At 44.2% G+C, this 13,357-nt stretch overlaps 1 protein-coding gene across 2 annotated transcripts in view; it reads right to left on the bottom strand.

Annotated features, from left to right (window-relative positions):
• NYAP2 (neuronal tyrosine-phosphorylated phosphoinositide-3-kinase adaptor 2) overlaps window positions 1-13,357 on the bottom strand; it is a 234,027-nt gene that overhangs the window by 7,465 nt on the left and 213,205 nt on the right. The window lies entirely within an intron of this gene.

Raw genomic sequence — 13,357 nt, 5'->3', positions numbered from 1 at the left:
GTGGGACCTGGCACACTGAGAGGGGCTGTTTGGCGTGACTGCAACAATAGTGTATGAGGACACATCTGTATTTATTAAAGTAAATTGGCTAGAAATCCCCCAAAAACATGCTTTTTGGGGGTTTCCTACAAATATTAAGTATCCCCGGGATTAAAGAAGGAGGGACTTCTGCTGCACTCCATCCATTCCTGACCGCAAAGCAGAATCCCATAGGATTCTATGGGTGCTGCTAAACTGATGGATTTACAAAGCTTCACCCCAGCCTCTAATACCATCTGAAGATGGCGTTAGCCCATAGTATCCTATCACCACCTCTAACACCATCTGAAGTCAAGCTCCGACAATATTGTATTTCAGAGCTTGATGAATTTTCAGTAGGTTCCTATACTAGTGTCTGGGGACAGCTAGGACAGATCGATTGTGTAATGTAAGCAGGAGATATCTGTGATATCTCCTACATTACCTATATGATGAATGGCCCCAAAACGTAATTTATACAAAAGTAAATGAAAATGTTAACACACACGTGTGACCACTTTTTACACTTGGCTTGAACATTAAGCGGGAGCGTGCATAGTCGCACTAAGTGAAATTACAGCACGATAGGTGCGTTAATTGAAGCCGCAATAAACAAAAATGTTACAGCAGCTAATTGAAATCCCCCCATAAAATAGGTTGCAAATGCCTTTATCATTCAGGTTCTATGAGAACTTTCACAAATGTATAAAAATGTGTTTTCATTTGTTAAGATCGTTAAACATTTTAATGCTCCATTTCCAGCATAATAAAAAAATCTGCACATAGCTTTAGGTATTTGTGTCAATCCATTATCACATACCTCATGCATGTTTAGAAAACCCACATCTGTTAAATCTGTGATTCTCATTAATGCGTGAAAAGACTTTGTGACTTTACCCAACTTTTTAATCCAATTTACTTTCTATTCCTCCACTTACCTCATGAATCTGAATATTTCTTTCTACAAGAAATGAATCTTCAAGCTTTTTCTAAATGCTTTGTATATGACAGAAACGGCTTAATAAGCTTGATCTCTATTAGCGATGCCACCTGTCAGACTCTAACCTGGGCTGTAAGGATTTTGGATGCCCTATTTTGTCTTCAAAATAATGTTTGGGTTTAACATCCTAACTTGCTACTACATGCTCCCTCCTCCTGGTCCACCCCATCTATATCATGCCCGTCTTCTGCCCCTCCCTTTGAGAATGTAAGCTCTTGCGAGCAGGGCCCTCTACCCTCTTGTGCTTCTCCTTACTTTATTTTCATCTACTTCTTACTCACCACTAGGACACCTAACACTTGGTGGTTATGCATTGTTGCTTAATTGGGTGTTATGGTCACTAATGTACCAATATATATTATCCATGTTCTTGTCCTTCATTGTATTGTATTTTACTGTAAGTCACTTTTTGGTTATGTACCTTGTAAGGAGCTGCGGAACACTTGTGGCGCCATATAAATAAAAGATAATAATAATAATAACAACAGATTCTCAGAGTGACACCGGCTTTAATATAAGTAACTCAAATATTTAAATTGAATTGAATTAGTTTATTACAAGAGTACAAAGGAAAGCAAAACAAAAAAAGAAAAAACCCATTAAATAAAAGAAGGCAGAGGGAATCCTTAATATAGATGAGCAGGTTCTCTAAAAATACAGGAATCCTTAATATTATAGATGAAGCAGAAGTTCTCTAAAAATACATCAGCTTATCTTTAGCCATCTTAATCTAATTAACAACTAGAATACAGTTAAGTAAATGGTTTTAAAAATTACTATCTGGCATGGCACAAGTAAATCAATTTGGGATTACTGATCCTCAATCTGTATTTGAATTTGAATACAAGCACATGGTTCTGAGACAGAAATATATTAAATTTTGTGTTATCCTTGGCACGTATAGATTGTATCATGTCCACTGTAAAAGTTGGTACCTTTAGTTTGTATGAATGCACTGAGATGCTATCCATCTGTTAACTCAAAAATGTGCAGAATATATAAGTAAATGATGTAATACAAGAGTTGTTACACAAAAACAATCACATGCACTCCTTATATAGACCCAAAGCCATTTCCACCCCTGTCATAAAATAAGCACTTACACCAATCCTAGTGGGTGCTATAAGCAGTCCAAACTGGGAGAGGGGATAGACTGCATTGAGCTAACCAATCAGGACTAAATTCAACTGGGGCAACAGGCTAGGTCTTTCTGCTCATTTCATAGTCATAAAAACAGAATTCATAGGAAAACTGCCAACACAGGAATATAGAATACTAATAATAACCAGCATCATGCTGTAGCTCTGACTATTGGGGACACTGTGTTTGAAGAAGTGTTTTTAAGTCTGATTGCAGGTAATCGGTTCGATTCCCGTCAGCGGCAGCCCGACATGAGCAGAGTTCCGAGCAGCGGAAGCCCGATAGCGCTGGAAATCCCGATCGTGGATAGGTGAGTATCTACTAACCTAACCTAACCCCCCTAACCCTAACCCTCCTTAGGGGTGCCTAACCCTAACTTCCACCCCAAGTGCCTAACCCTAATCCTCCCTCTAAGTGCCTAACCCTAACCACCCCCTTCCCCGCTGCCTAAACCTAAGTCCCCCAGTGGGTGGTGCCTAACCCTAACTCCCCCCCGGGGGTGCCTAACCCTAACCCTCCCTCCCCCTAGCCTAACCCTAACCCTCCTGGGGGGGTGCCTAACCCTAAGTCCCCCCCGGGAGCCCTAAACCTAACCCTCCCCCCCCGCGGCTGTCCGGTCGCGGCACCCGGCATCACTATGATCGGGATGCCGGGCGCCGGTCTCCCGGCGTCGGGGAAATGCGGGCGTCTACATCTAGACGCCTGGCATTTTACCCTTGCCGGGATATGACAGTCGGGAAACTGTATATGCCTACATGGGTTTTGGCCATTATTGTGACAATGTACCCCATAAGCCCTTTCTGAAGAAAGAAAACCTTTGCAGTCATGCTAAATAATGTGGTGGTCAAGACACACTATCTACCTACCTGTGCTCAGACCAGATACTAAATGAATAAGCCATATCCTGTGTCACAGAATATCTGTTGGATGTCGATAAATAAATCAGCACATTAATACATTTTCTCTATTTACTATAATATGCACCTGGCGCACTGTAGCATAAATAGACATAAATTTGCAAAAAAAAAAATTATTTCTTTCCCATTTCCTATAGGGGAATACAATCCAGCCATAGACCCCACTTAACAGCTATCCATTAAACAGTAACCAAATGTGATAATTACTCTGCATAATGACTCCCACTGTTAGCCACATTGCACCGTGACCTCCATTACAAAGAGATACTGTACTCCTGTCACTAAACACCAGTCCACTACACAGAGAAACACCATGCTAGCCACTCTGTACAGGGACCCACACTATCAGCTGCACAGTGCTCCTCCACATGAAAGCTATTAAGGTAGGAAAGTGTTTTATTATTTTTATTATTATTATTATTATTATTATTATTATTATTATTATTATATGAGCAGACAACAAAGATGTACCAATATTCCCATGTATAAGTTTCACATTGTCATCAGGGATAACATACAAAGAAACTGCACTCACTATAGTCTAGAGATCACTACATTAAAATGTTGGAACATTTTTGTTACCTGCTTGTATTATTTGGTGAGACCTGAGTGCTGTCCTTAACTTGGGCACCAGGCAAAATATCGAGCCGCTGGCGTAACGGTGAGTGCTGTCCACCTGCATCCTTATTAGGGGTGTGCACCGGACACTTTTCGTGTTTTGTGTTTTGGTTTTGGATCTGGATCTTTCTTCGTGTTTTGGATCTGGATTGGTTTTGCCAAAACCACCCTTCCGTGTTTTGGGTTCTGGGTTTTGTGTTTTGGATCTGGATTTTTTCTTAAAAAATAAAAAAAACCCGCTAAAATCACATAAATGGGCCTTTTTTTGTTCCTACGCTATTAATAACCCCAATAACATTAATTTCCACTCATTTCCACTCTATTCTGAACACCTCACACCTCACAATATTGTTTTTAGGCCAAAAGGTTGTACCGAGGAAGCTGGATGACTATGCTAAGCGACACAAGGGGGCGGCACAAACATGTGGCCCATCTAGGAGTGGCACTGCAGTGGCAGACAGGAAGCCAATCAGCGTTATGGTGCCCATTTGCATGTAGCACGAACCCGGGAGATCCGTGCTACATGCATCTGTGTGATTGGCACAGAGCAATGACAGGTCCGTGAGACCCGTCTGTGCTGCTGTGGTAAAAAAAAAAAAAAAAACCTGTGTAAAAAAAGAAAAAAATGGCGTGCACCCCCCCAAAAAAGAGCAACCAGCCCCGGGCATTAGTAACCCAGTGCTGGGTGTGCTTAAATACAGGGGACAAACGACGTAGGGGTCCCCTGTACTTAAGCACAACCAGCACCGGGCTAGTCAGAACCAGCGCTGGTTGCCAAAATACGGGGGACAAACGACGTAGGGGTCCCCTGTATTCTGCGCAACCAGCTCTGGGCTCTGATCCGGTCCTGGTTCTGGAAATATAGGGGACAAAAAATGAGTAGGGTTCCCCTGTATGTTCCAGAACCAGCACTGGACTTTTTCTAGCGGGGGGCTGATGCCACAGCCAGGGGAGCCCTTTCACCGGGCCCCCCAGCCGCAGCATCAACCCTGACCGCTAGTCAGCCCAGGCCGGGGATCCCTGGAGAGCTGGGGACCCCCCCAATAAAGGGGTCACCCTCTCCAGGGCACCCCAGGCCCAGGCTGATAGCCCGGGGCTATCCCCGCCACCCCTGGTGGCGGTGGGTGGCGGGTTGATTGTGTGGTGTGGTGTAAATAAAGAATATCAAACATTGTCTTTACAAGTAGAACTGCAAGTCCCAGCTAGCCTGCCCCGCATGCTGGTACTTGGAGAACCACAAGTACCAGCATGCAGGGCATTAAGGGCCCACTAGTACCTGTAGTTCACCTGTAAAAAAAATGTTTAAAAAAACACAGGACACACACACCGTGACAGTATAAGTTTATTAAACATACATACACACACACACATGTACACATACTCACCTATGTAACCTGTAGCATCGGTCCACTTGTCCGGTAAAGTATCCCTAGGGGACCTGTGAAAAAAAACATACTCACCATCTCCTATGCGAGGTTCTGTCCTCTTCGTTCCAAAGTAGGCATCCCCGGACTTGGCAAAAAAAAAAAACGAAAACGCGATCCACGAACTTAGTACCGTTCTATAGAACGGTACTTCCCGAATGAGAGCTTAGCGGCGGGGTATCACCATGGAAACCCCGCTGCTAAGCGTTCATTGGCTGAGAGAGGTCATCTCCCGTCTCTCAGCCAATGAACGGCTCCCTCCATTGTAGTCAATGGTGGGAACCGCAGGGTAAACTTTAATAACCTTGCGGCTCCCAGCATTGACTACAATGGAGGGAGCCGTTCATTGGCTGAGAGAGACGGGAGATGGCCTCTCTCAGCCAATGAACGCTTAGCAGCGGGGTTTCCATGGTGATACCCCGCCGCTAAGCTCTCATTCGGGAAGTACCGTTCTATAGAACGGTACTAAGTTCGTGGATCGCGTTTTCGTTTTTTTTTTTTGCCAAGTCCGGGGATGCCTACTTTGGAACGAAGAGGACAGAACCTCGCATAGGAGATGGTGAGTATGTTTTTTTTCACAGGTCCCCTAGGGATACTTTACCGGACAAGTGGACCGATGCTACAGGTTACATAGGTGAGTATGTGTACATGTGTGTGTGTGTATGTATGTTTAATAAACTTATACTGTCACGGTGTGTGTGTCCTGTGTTTTTTTTAAACATTTTTTTACAGGTGAACTACAGGTACTAGTGGGCCCTTAATGCCCTGCATGCTGGTACTTGTGGTTCTCCAAGTACCAGCATGCGGGGCAGGCTTGCTGGGACTTGCAGTTCTACTTGTAAAGACAATGTTTGATATTCTTTATTTACACCACACCACACAATCAACCCGCCACCCACCGCCACCAGGGGTGGCGGGGATAGCCCCGGGCTATCAGCCTGGGCCTGGGGTGCCCTGGAGAGGGTGACCCCTTTATTGGGGGGGTCCCCAGCTCTCCAGGGATCCCCGGCCTGGGCTGACTAGCGGTCAGGGCTGATGCTGCGGCTGGGGGGCCCGGTGAAAGGGCTCCCCTGGCTGTGGCATCAGCCCCCCGCTAGAAAAAGTCCAGTGCTGGTTCTGGAACATACAGGGGAACCCTACTCATTTTTTTCCCCTGTATTTCCAGAACCAGGACCGGATCAGAGCCCAGAGCTGGTTGCGCAGAATACGGGGGACCCCTACGTCGTTTGTCCCCCGTATTTTGGCAACCAGCTCTGGTTCTGACTAGCCCGGTGCTGGTTGTGTTTAAGTACAGGGGACCCCTATGTCGTTTGTCCCCTGTATTTAAGCACACCCAGCACTGGGTCACTAATGCCCGGGGCTGGTTGCTCTTTTTTTGGGGGGGAGGACGCCATTTTTTTCTCTTTTTACACAGGTTTGTTTTTTTTTATTTACCACAGCAGCACAGACGGGTCTCACGGACCCGTTAGTGCTCTGTGTCAATGACACAGATGCAAGTAGCACGGATCTCCTGGTCCGTGCGTGCATCTGTGTCATTGAAATACACAGCAGCACAGACGGGTCTCACTGACCCATCTGTGCTCTGTGTCACTGTCAATCACACAGATGCATGTAGCACGGATCTCACGAGTCCGTGCTACATGCAAATGAGCACCATAATGCTGATTGGCTGAGAGCCGTGACAGACGGCTCTGTCAGCCAATCAGCACTTTGCCCATTAAAGGCAAAGGCATTTTTTTTTAAATGGCCGCTCGAGGCAAAACCTCGAGATCCGACAGCAGATCTCGAGGTTTTGCCTCGGGAGAGGGATCCGGGGCAGACAGGGAGATCCGAGCTTGGGCTCGGATCGCCCCGGATCCCCGAAGTTCGGGTGGGTTCGGTTCTCAGGGAACCGAACCCGCTCATCCCTAATCCTTATATATATAAAGTATCTGTTTTTAAGATTCTGATTCAGAGCAAACTATTACCATATAGCTGTACAATCCTTGCTATCACTAACTGGTGACATACACTTTTAGTTTTGTATCCAGCTTCAATGTCTTTGTCATAATGGACATCCCCTGTAAATTAAGATAATAAGGCTACACAGTGGATTACATCAGGAAGTGATAGCAATCAAACTACTAGTCTTGGGGAAATGTTAAATATGGCACTAGATGATGTGATGTTGCTGGTTCCTAGTGAATGTTAGGCTGGACTCTGATGATGATGAAGATAGGTTCAGCTAACAAACTCCACTGTAACTGTCTGTAATGTGTGTGTGTCATATATACGTTTTTAAGTAATTCGTGACATTCATTTAGAGACATTACAGTCTATAATGTGTGTGGTGTAGGGTTTCAGAGGATGCTTTGGTCTGTTAATGTTTAATCAAAATATCTCAGGTACTAATTAAGTTGCCTGTGCTCAAGTATGGCTATCCTTAAAACCTGGACTGTTAGTGTGTCTTGAGGACCGTGGTTGGGAACTCCTGCTGTAGGCAACTGTAGGCATGTGGGAACATAGATCCAGACTGAACACAAACAACTTCACAACTTGTTTGACCCTCAGGGGTAAATTTACTAAGATTCAAGATGGTCCCGATTTTCAAAGTGATTTATCTCGCAGGAATTCGCACAAATTCGGGTGATTTAATCCCTTTTCTTTTACCAAATCTACCAACAGGCGATTTGAGGATAAACGAGTTTGCCGATGGTGAAGCAGAACGAGATATCTCTCCCGAGTAACTCGTTTTGCATGAGATTAGTCACCCGAGATTGCAGTGTTTTCTTTCTGCAAACCTCTCCCGAGCTAGCAGCCAGCACATATCAGTGAGATATGTGCTTGCTGCTCGTGTTTTAAACCTTGTAAAAATTAGAAAAATGTTTTTTTTAAAATGACGTGAGGTCCCCCCCACCAAAACACTAATCAGCCCCAGGCTTGCCAGCCTGTCCAGATTCTTAACATTACAGGGAAAAAACTGTGTAGGGATCCCCTGTAATGTAAGAACCAACACAAGGCTGCAGGGACAGAGCTGGTTTTAAATATACTGCGAAAAAAATGATGTGAGTTACACCGTATATTTAAAACCAGCCCTGGACCCTTTCTAATAGGGGGCTGATGCCACAGCCAGGGGTGCCTTTTCACCTGGCCCCCCAGCCGCAGCATCAGCCCTGACTGTTAGTCAGCCCAGGCCAGGGATCTCTGGGGAGTTGGTGACCCCCCCAATAAAGGGGTCACCCTCTCCAGGGCACCCCTGGCCTAGGCTGATAGCCCGGGGCTATCCCCGCCACCCCAGGGTGGTGGGTTGATTGTGTTAGGTGAAGTGTAAAAAATAGATGTATCATCATTGTCTTTACAGTGGAACTACAGGTCCCAACAAGCCTCCCCTGCATGCTGCTGGTACCTGGAAAACCACAAGTACCAGCATGCGGGGCATTAAGGGCCCACTGGTACCTGTACTTCACCTGTAAAGAAATGGTTAAAAAAACACACAGCACACCTGTAAAATAAAGCTTTATTACATACATGCATACACATACATACTCACCTGTTTCCAGATGTTCGTGTCCACTTGTCAACGTAAAGTATCCTATTGGAATTACCTGAAAAAAAAGATCCAATACTCACCTTTGTGTCCCACGATGTTCTCCACAGAAATCCAAGAGGGGTCCGGATACAATGTAACAGCATGTTACTGCATGCTGTTACATTGCGCTACTGTCTGCTCGTGGGAACTAGCAGACTTCAGTAGTGGGCCGCCGGCCAATCAGCGGCGGCTAACATTAGCGGCCGCTCATTGGCTGGGACCCACATGGAGGAGCCGCTCATTGGCTAAGTCCACGTGGGAGACCCATGCAGAGAGGTGGGTTTGGGGGGTTCACATGTGAGTTCAGTACAGTAATGATGTGGAGAAGCAAGTAACCCATGTCCCTTAGAAATTAGGCCTTGTTTGTTTGTGATTTTTTTTTGATGATGATGGTTGGCTTCTTCATCAACCCCTATGAAGATATGTGAGGCAGAACCATGTCATAACACAACTGTCACTTAAGTACAGACACAACTCATCCACTGAATCACAATTGCTCAACCTTTCTTTTCTCCAAATTATCCAACATGTATGTATAGATAAAACATAGCAGCTAATTTTTAGAGACTTTGAAGTAGAGATCTGCGGTTCAGTTTTCCTGAAAACCGAACACACCCGATCTTTGGGGTTCTGAATTGAATCGAGACCCGGCTTGAATCACTTTTCTGGTTCCAAGTAAAACCGAGTCCTGGCTTGGGTCTGCTGTAAATTCCGACCTCGGATTTAGAAACTGAGTCTCTGGTTTTGGATTTCATGTGAACAGGCCCAAATTACATGATTTTAGGTGTTTTTTTTAAATCAATTTGAAAGAAATCCAAAACCAAAACAGAAAAGAACCAAAACACTGGAGGGTGGTTGTGCCAAAATCAAAACACGGGGGTCCACGCACAGTTTTACTTTGAAGCCGTACTTGTCAACTTTTTACCTGGGCCCCAAGGAGATGCCGGAGGTGGAGGCCCAGGCTGTGGGTGCGTGGGGAATGGCACCATGAATTGCATGACTGCATGCATGCTGTACAATGAAGCATTTAGCACCATTCATGACATTCTGGCAGTTTCGGTAAGTGTGCTCTAAGTACATCATACACAGTTGTGAATAGATGGGCTTTGAGGCATTGCAATTCCCATCATAACATTATTATAACATGTTCTCTAATTTTGAATATTACATTTTTCGTTTAAATAAATATTAACTTATATAACTTTTTTTTCCCAGGAACAATGTTTAAAAACGTTTCCATGAACAAATGTTTCTAGCCGATACTGTGCCTTGAATTTATGTACCGTAAGCACATGAATTTTGTTAGCCCTCATAATGTATATTATTATATAATGCAGCGTTTTGCAGTGTGTATTCAAACAAGCTGTACTGTATGATAATTGGTAACTGAAATATTGCCTATGTGTCTGTATGGGATTACAGAAAAAAATAACGTACATTACTTTGGTAAGAAATGTTAAGTGTGCCTCTTTGGCCATTTCAATAACTAGAAAGTAAGGTATGGGTAATTGGGCCTGATTCAGAGCCGGACGCAATTAGCGCTCGCTCGTCCAGAAAATAGGGGTGGCTATTCAAATGAACCGTTCGCTCTTTGCGGTCTGTTCACGCCTCTAGGTCTGAACGAGTGAATAAAAAACATGGGAACGTAATTTTGAAAAATACGCCCCCTGGCCGCTCGCATCCTACGTCATGTCCGCTATTTATTAGGTTAATCTAGTACATCGCCCAGCGTATGAACTGCTTCTTGTGGTTGGTTTTTGCTACCACAATCTTGCGAGCAGTTCTGGCTATAAAACAACCCAGTGACGTGGTCAATGACGCTGCTGTTTTAATTATGCACACCCATAAAACGCCCGTTTTGACCTTTAAGCACGCCTGCGTTCGGATCTCCACTCCCCGTCTTCAAGCACCTTCCCCTGTTACCACCCACATACGCCTCCTCCTGTCACTCAAATTAGCAGGCATTCGCTATTTAGCGAACAAACGATTTTCGGTCGCACTGACTGGTTCGCGCATGCGTATTACGATCCATACGCATGCGCAGTTGGGCAAACATCGCTCTGAACGAACGAGCGGCCACTTACGAGTGGCTCTGAATCAGGCCCATTGTATGGGGATAAAAACAAATTATGTAACAGAGTACAAAGTGAGAGCAGCCTCCTTCTTTTTATAGTGTGCAATCAGGTGTTCAAGCGGTTGCTAAGTAATAAGCTACAGAGCAATCCACAGTTTATGAGTGTGCTAGAGCAAAACCATAGCAGCAGGTGATTTCCTACCAAAGCACAGCCACTACGCTTTATTAGGAAAAGGGACTCCATGAAATTTTAACTTAATTAGTTGAATTTAATTATCTTTTATTGGAATACACATTTAAATACTGTGGATTACTTAGGATATAACCCATTATTCCCACTAATTGTAAATAACATTTCAGCATGAATAAGAATTTATTTAATCTGTTTTTTTTCCAATAACCCTCAGCTTGCAATTTGACATAGTGCCCACAATTCATAGTGACAAAGGATTTTCTGTGACCTTCAACACTGAATATTATTAGTAAAATCTATTTACAGCATGCATCAGCTCATCCAGTAATATGAAGAACACAAACTGCAGTCACATCTCTGCTGTCTGATAGTAAAACCATGCAGACAAACTGTAACATTCCATTCCTGTCAAACGCTGGAGATTGCCGTTAATTGCAGGTGAATTTATTTCATCCAAATTCACATGTTAATAATTTAGATGGAGTACTGTGCGTTAGAGGGCAATCTGGTCATGTGAGTTCCTGTTACTGTTCTGCATTGCTGTAGAGAACCATCGTCTCACTAGGTAGCTTGCAGGTTGTTTTTTATTTTTTTTTATTTTAACTGTTCTTGGAATGATGAAATGACTAAATATCAGTCTATGCAATATGGATTTGAGGATTTATGTTTTTACAAAGCTTAGACACACTACCAAAGTATATAAACAGTGCTCTAATTCATTCAAGACCAACAACAGTCTTTGGAATGGCTGGTTAGAGCATTGACAATGCCTTATTAAACATGTTCAGTGTAACTTTGAATTACAACCTTGTTGCTATGAACAAACGATACCCTTTTTGGAATATATATTGTTCTGTTCATTTAGCCTTAAACTCAGCCTATTAATAATATTCTGGTGAATGCCTTATAAGGGGGTGTTCTTAAAAAAAGAATTTTTCATATTTAATTACAGTATGAATATTCTTTATGTACATTTAATTTGCCAACAGTGAAAACTGTTGGTTAAGGAGCGTTCTGGCGCTGCCTTCATCCATACTGCAGTCAGGTAACTGAGCCGGGGGTCTCTAGGACCTGCTAGCGTTCAGCAAGATGTCCAACCTCTGACATGTGCTTCTGTGAATGCACAGCATCTTGGCACATTGTTTCTCCTTGGCGTTCCTCATGGACAGATACAACCTTGAGACCCTTCAGCTGTTTGCTGTGTGCAGAGCCTGCAAAGCTGCTGCAAGTACACTATCCCACCACTGCAAAAGTGAGGGGGCATAGTGCTAACACCCATCAGAACTATTACCACCCAGATGCCTGGCGCATTACAATGCCCAGCAGTACCCATTGTCTCCTGTATGCTTCTACACTGCTGTTATATTCCTGTCTTACTCTACTTGTTGTTATACCTAGTTAAGCTGTGCCACATGTGAACTAAAGCCCACCAGCACCAAGCAACTGTGTAAACACATCTGACATCATGTATATACATTGGCCAAGTGTATTTCATCCTGGTTGGCAAAATATCTTGATAATAAATATATATAGCATCATTCCATTGCACTCCACATATCTAGGCTACTCTGTCAATAGGTTATGGGACAAAGACAGAGTCGAGCAGCCTTTAGTGAATAGGTTATTCTCCCCAAACACCAACTCTGCTAACAAAATATTCATAGAGGGGAGATGCAGCTGATCACTGAGAAGACAGGATCAGGTCTGTGTATATTGGACGAGGCCAAGATGATGCGCTTCTCTGAGATTTGCATAATTCTACCCCCTCTCCAGTCCATTTCACTAGAATGTGGGCAAAATGCGGAATGGTGCCCTACATTTTCTTGAGTTCATGGGACTCCCAAAAACTTGGAAGTTCCCTGGATCTTTTAGGAGTGTAAGCAAGTAAACACAGTTTTAGGGACTAAGGAGGAGATGTATGAAGGGGTGTTATGGGGTATAGTGGTATCAGCGCACGTTATGTTATATACCTCTTCTCCCTATGTATTGATGTGGGGTTGTGTATTGAATGACAGCTGTGCAATGTGCCCCTGTGATTATCGGAACTGCTATCTACAAGATAGCGTGCCGATGTGCCATCCAGTGTATGAACGGTCAGTGGCACTGACCACTCTGACAGCTGCAGCTATCAATTTTGAAAGCTGCATCTGTCATTGCCCCAGCACAGCAGTGATAGCACTGTCCCTGGCTGCGGCAGCTGCTGGGCTCCGGGATGTGCACGGGAGATCTTGTGACATCTTGTGCATGCCCACTGGAGCTGGCTGGGAGGTGAGACACAGCACATCAGCACTAGGCTAATGCACTTTGTGGTCTGGCAGGGATCGCCGGAGAGGGAAGTTTTCACTCCCCCACTCCGGCAGGTAAGATGATAATACATCTCGTCGGTACTGCTTCCTGCTTCGCCT

This window comes from Taudactylus pleione, unplaced genomic scaffold, assembly GCF_031769625.1.
Source record: "Taudactylus pleione unplaced genomic scaffold, aTauple2 ptg000395l, whole genome shotgun sequence".
NCBI classification, from domain to species: Eukaryota; Metazoa; Chordata; class Amphibia; order Anura; family Myobatrachidae; genus Taudactylus; species Taudactylus pleione.
Note: the sequence above shows the minus strand (reverse complement) of the source record. Positions and strands in the feature narration are given on the sequence as shown.